Source organism: Oratosquilla oratoria, chromosome 8, assembly GCF_046742065.1.
Source record: "Oratosquilla oratoria isolate Oo_2021 chromosome 8, ASM4674206v1, whole genome shotgun sequence".
In the NCBI taxonomy this organism is placed as follows: domain Eukaryota; kingdom Metazoa; phylum Arthropoda; class Malacostraca; order Stomatopoda; family Squillidae; genus Oratosquilla; species Oratosquilla oratoria.
The window spans coordinates 52,194,756-52,200,755 of NC_134784.1; positions in this window are offsets into that span (position 1 = coordinate 52,194,756).

Here is a 6,000-nt window from a genome sequence, read left to right on the forward strand (position 1 = left end):
ATTATGGGTTCGAGTCCTGGATTCCTCCGATTACCAGCAATGATTCTGTGTTACCTGTCCCAACAGTCTTCAAAGCACATATAGGGCTTTGGTCGCGGATACTCAGCACCTCCTGGCGTAGGTTCATTTTTTTTTTTAAATCTATATTTGGATTGAAAGAAGGGTTTTCCCTCAGCTGAATAAAATAGTCTGGTGTTCGACCAAGGGATAAAAGACGTAAAATAAAAACAAAATGGACTAGTTTTGATAAATACCATTTAACCATAGGATAAAAGAAATAATGTTACACGAAGATACGCATATTACGATCATTGTATGTGATTCTCTCCACGCTGAAGAGGATCACAGACAGTGATCGTAATACACTTATCTTCGAACAATATTCATCTTTCCACTTCGTTAGCACATTTCACACGCATGGAAATTATATTAAATTTCCTAAAATTAATTATCATCAGGGTTTGTGAGCATGGGCCCAATTTCTGAGATTACTTGGACTGTGTAACTTGTGTTGAGTAGTTTGATGAGATATTTGACTCTGGAATTCGCCCGTTTAAGTCGCGCACAGCTGTGGACGGAATTGGCCTGATGCAGTGTAGCGTAGAATGTCGAATGCGTTCTAGTCTCCGCTGTACACACGTCCACGATTTTTGATTTGCAAATGAAAGTAAATAGTAGGAAGGATTTATGCTTTAACTTTGTAGTAATATTACAGAGAAAGACACCACGATTTTCAGCCACAAGAGGTGGAAAAGGTTATGTAATTTTAGTGGGATATATAAAAAAAAGTTTTATAACTGAGGTTTGATAAGAATGCAATAATATGCTCCACAATTGATATTTCACGTGAATTGAGGAAATATAGAATGTAAATATGATAACTAATTTTAGTAGTTGGCATTTCTGGTTTGAGATTCGTGCCATAACATATTTGATAATAATCAAATAATAATCATTATTACAGATGTAATTTTGTGGTACCAACTGACTTGGTACAATATGTATCATGTCGAGCAGTACGTATTATGATATTGTGTTGAAGGTATTGTACTAATTTCAAAATCTTATTTCCTTTTCCACTATTTGCACTAAAAAACAAGAAAACTGAAATTTATATCCCAACTAGTTTGTGATATTTCCTGAAAAACTCCGGCTGTGTTATATTAAAAGTTCTTTTTATATGAAAGCGTAATATTATATATATATATATATATATATATAATATATATGTATATATAAATGTATATATATATTCATGCGATATATACTAAAATTACACATTGTACCATGCGAATATCGTCGGGAATGGTCAAGTTCCAGATCGTTCCTTTTGTACGATCATGTTTGGTAAAATGGTAACGTCCTTACTCTGTGGCAATCAGTCGCACATCCAAGGGTTCGAGCCCCAATGGCAGTTTGTTAATCCACACACACACACACACACACACACACACACACACACACACACACACACACACACACACACACACACACACACACACACACACGAGTTCAAATCTAAATATGACAACTGGAAATAAAAGATATAGATTAAGCTTGAAGCGTACATGAATTTGAGTCTAGGTATGTTAGAAAATTAGAGAATAGGAAACGGGATCCAACGAGCGTTGGTAAATATATTAGGTGAAAACACACAGGGGGGCTAAGGGAAAGTTAAGAATGAAACAAAATAGGTACAGCGAGAGGGAGGAGCGGTGTGAAGAAGCAAATGCAAAATGTAATGAATCCTCTGTCAAGAAAGGGGAAATGAAAAGCGACATCCATCTTCGGGGAAGACAGTGGGGAGGAAGGGGAAGAGAGGGGGATACTGAGGCATTCTTAGGCACTCCCACGCTGAATGCCACAGCACCACCTTTCTTCTCCCTGTTGCCAGGCGATTTAATTAATTTCCGTGGCGTCGCTGCACTCGGTACTGAGGGGGTTGTAGTCCACCACGCTTACCTCCTGCCTTTCTGGACAGTCTATTTGGTTAATTTCCGTGTCCGTTTCTCCACAGTGAAAGGGTCAAGAGGAGACTGAATTAAGTGGAAATGCAGTGGACTCGAGTGGAGGCTTCAGTTGTTTACTGTGTGTGTGTGTTTGTGTATTTACCTAGTTGTATTTTACGGGAAGGGGAGCTACGCTCGTGGTGTCCCGCCTTTGTATCTCAGTGTCTAGGTTGCTCTTAAATTCGTGAATGGTTTTTGCACACATTATTGTTTCGTCCAGTTTGTTCCAAGTGTCCACCACTCTGTGAGGAAAACTGTTCTTCTTCAGATGTTTTCTATAACTATCTTTTTTGAGTTTCTTTCCATGTTCTCTAATGTTTCTTTTGTCTCAATCTAACAAGTCCTCTCTATCGAGTATTTCTGTGCCCTTCATGATTTGTGTGTGTATGTGTGTGTGTATTTCCCTAATTGTATTTACCTAATTGTAGTATACGGGAAAGGAGCAACTCCCATGTAGTCCTTTCTCTTACTTAGCAATATATCATACCTCAAATTCATATGTGTGTGTGTGTCTGTGTGCGTGTGTGCGTGTGTGTGTGTGTGTGTGTGCACGTGTGTGCGTGTGTGTGTGCGTGTGCTGTATTGCACAGGAAGACACATACTCTTGGGGTTCCTTTCCTTCGTTTTCATCTATCAATTTTGACTTTATTTTCTTTTATCGCGAGACTTGACACATTTGTTTGGAAAACTATATTTCTTGATATTTTTTTCAGGAACCTTGTCTTTTCCAGTATTTTCTTGTGACCTCTTGTCGTTCCCCCGTCCCAAAGAGACCTTTCCTGTCAATTCTGTCTACTCTTCATATTGTTACCGAACTCATCTATCATATCAACTCTCTTTTAATCTTCATTCTTGTGAGGGGAGATCCCTTTTTTTTGTTCTTTTCGTATATGGTTTGTCTGAAAAGCTTGGGGCCATTTTGGATCTTGCTCATTGTATCTTTGCGTTATTATTTATATTCGTCTTTTTCTGTGGGGGACTATACCTATGCTTCACATTCTAATCTTGGACGGATCAGGTTTTAAAGGATTCTACATATATATATATATATATATACATATATATATAAATATATACATATATATATATATATGTATACATATATCTAAGTCTAAATAAAAATATTCTTCTAAAAAACGTTGTGGAAGTCGAGGACAGGTGGTATTACGGTGACACTTTGTCCTAAAAATATTCTTGAAAAAGCGCTTGGGTAAGTCGGGGTCAGGTGGTATTCTTCTTCTTCTTCTTCGCGTTCTTCTTCGCGTTCTTCTTCTTCTTCTTCTTCTTCTTCTTCTTCTTCGCGTTCCTCTTCTTCTTCTTCTTCTTCTTCTTCTTCTTCGCGTTCTTCTTCTTCGCGTTCTTCTTCTTCTTCGCGTTCTTCTTCTTCTTCTTCTTCTTCCTCGCGTTCTTCGCATTCTTCTTCGCGTTCTTCTTCGCGTTCTTCTTCGCGTTCTTCTTCCTCGCGTTCTTCTTCCTCGCGTTCTTCTTCGCATTCTACTTCGTGTTCTTCTTCGCGTTCTTCTTCCTCGCGTTCTTCTTCGCGTTCTTCTTCGTGCTGGGGATCCCGTGTTGGGGTTCCGCCCCGAGGCCGAAGGGGAAAACGAGGGATTAGAGCGCGGAAAGCTGCGGCCGTAGGCCGCTATTTGCACAGCCAAGCCCCCGGCAAAGCCGTGAAGGGCGAAGCCCGCGGCTTGTATATATATATATATATATATATATATATATATATGTATATATATGTGTGTGTGTCTATATATATATAGATATATATATATATATGTATACATATATATAATATATATATGTATATATATATAGGTATATATATAATATATATATGTATATATCATATATATATATGTATATATAATATATATATGTATTTATATATATACATACATATATGTATATATATAATATATATATATGTATATATATATATATATGTATATATATATATATATATGTATATATATATATATATATATATATATATATATATATGTATATATAATATATATGTATTTAATAATTTATATGTTTTTTATATTTCCGTCTGGATATTCCTGCATATTCCAGCATATGTAATGCTACATATTCCAATCTTGGACGGATCAGGTTTTTAAGGATTTTATTTATTTATTTAATTTTTTATTTATCTATATGTTGATTTTTATATTTTTGTCTGCATATTCCTGCATATACAATGCTGCATATTCCAATCTTGGACGGATCATGTTTTTAATTATTTTATTTATTTATTTTTATATTTCCGTCCGTATATTCCTGCATATGCAATGCTGCATATTCTAATCTTGGACAGATAAAGATTTTAAGGATTTTATGTATTCGCTTATTTATTTATTTATTTATTATATCTTATCGTCCGTGAAATAAAATTCTAGTCTCGTGTTTGTCAAGAGCTTACATGCTCCACCAGAAATGTTGTTCATGTGTTTGTTAGGTGGCAAATCATCTGCAAGAAACATTCCAACCTTCTCTTTCGTCCTTATAATTGATTAATCTTTTTCAACAAATTGACAATTCTTTTACTTATGTCCATTTCTAAATTCTTCACGTTTTTTGTTATTACAATTAAATGTTAATAATCGTCTATTTGTATGTAATCTTCACCTCATCCTCATGATCATTGTAAATTGATCAGTGTAATTTGTCGTTTATGTTTAATCCTACGACATAACTACATTGCCAGCCCTTAGGGGACGTTAGCACAAGTTGGATATAATCGTCTGGGCCAATATAGAGAGAATACAAGAATAGCAAAACACCAAATGACATTAGTACAGTAAGAGCTTAACAAATGTTCATATACACGTCACCCTTGGCCTTAGTAACCACATACGTTTCTTCACAATTCTCATCTCTTTCTCCCTCCCTCTCTCGCTCCTTCCCTCCCTCCCACCCTCCTTTTCCTTCTTCCTCTTTCTCTCTCCCCCTCCCTCCCTCCTACTTTCCTTCATACCTTTGTGCTCTTCTCGGCGGGAGAATATCCACAAGGATAGAAACGCTGGTAAAGTACAGTCCGTTTCCCCTTCCTTCTCTCTTTCTTTCTCTCTCTCTCTCTCTCTCTCTCTCTCTCTCTCTTTCTCTTTCTCTCTCTCTTTTCTCTCTTCTCTCTATTTTCTCCTATTGTCTCTTTATAGTTCTCACTCCTGTATATATCTCTCCCTCTCTTCCTCCCATTATTCGTCTCCTTATAGCTCTCAGTCCCCCTCCCCCTCCCTCCCCTCTCCCACTCCCTCGCTCCCTTTGTCGCCCCATCCTGTCATCCCCTATCGAAATCCACTTTGTTCCTTTTGGTGATAAATCTTCTTGAGTTTGTGGCCTTCGGGAGACTCTTCCGTCTGGCGCCACCAATTGAAGGAGGAGGTGGAGGAGGAGGAGGAGGAGGAGGAGGAGGAGGAGGAGGAGGAGGTGGTGGAGGAGGAGGAGGAGGAGGATTTTCGCCCATCGGACTGCCTTTACTACCTTCGATCACCGACTTCATTAATAATTCTTGTTTATGGTTGAATACTGACCTCTCAGCTTAGACCTTCCGGGCTGGAAACTAGTTCCTTATATATAGGGATTAACAAGATAGCTTTTCTTCCTCTTCGTCTATGATAATGAATGAAATAACAAGTCTAAATACTTCCATATAAGTGATGAAATTTTATTTTTAAATTTGGGTTTGAAGTCTGGTTTCTTTTACATATATATATATATATTATATATATATATATATATATATATATATATATATATATAATATGTGTATGTGATGGGGGCTGAGTATGTATATGTGGACAAGAAAGCTTTCTTTTATTCTAATATATAACACTAAATGAAATGACAAATCGAAATACAATTATGTGAATCAATGATTAGTGTTTTGTTTTGAACTGGGAGTAAGCTATTGATATGCAATTTAAGTTTGACATTGTTAACGACTGTAACAAGTTATTTGCTAGAAATTTGACCTCCGCCATGA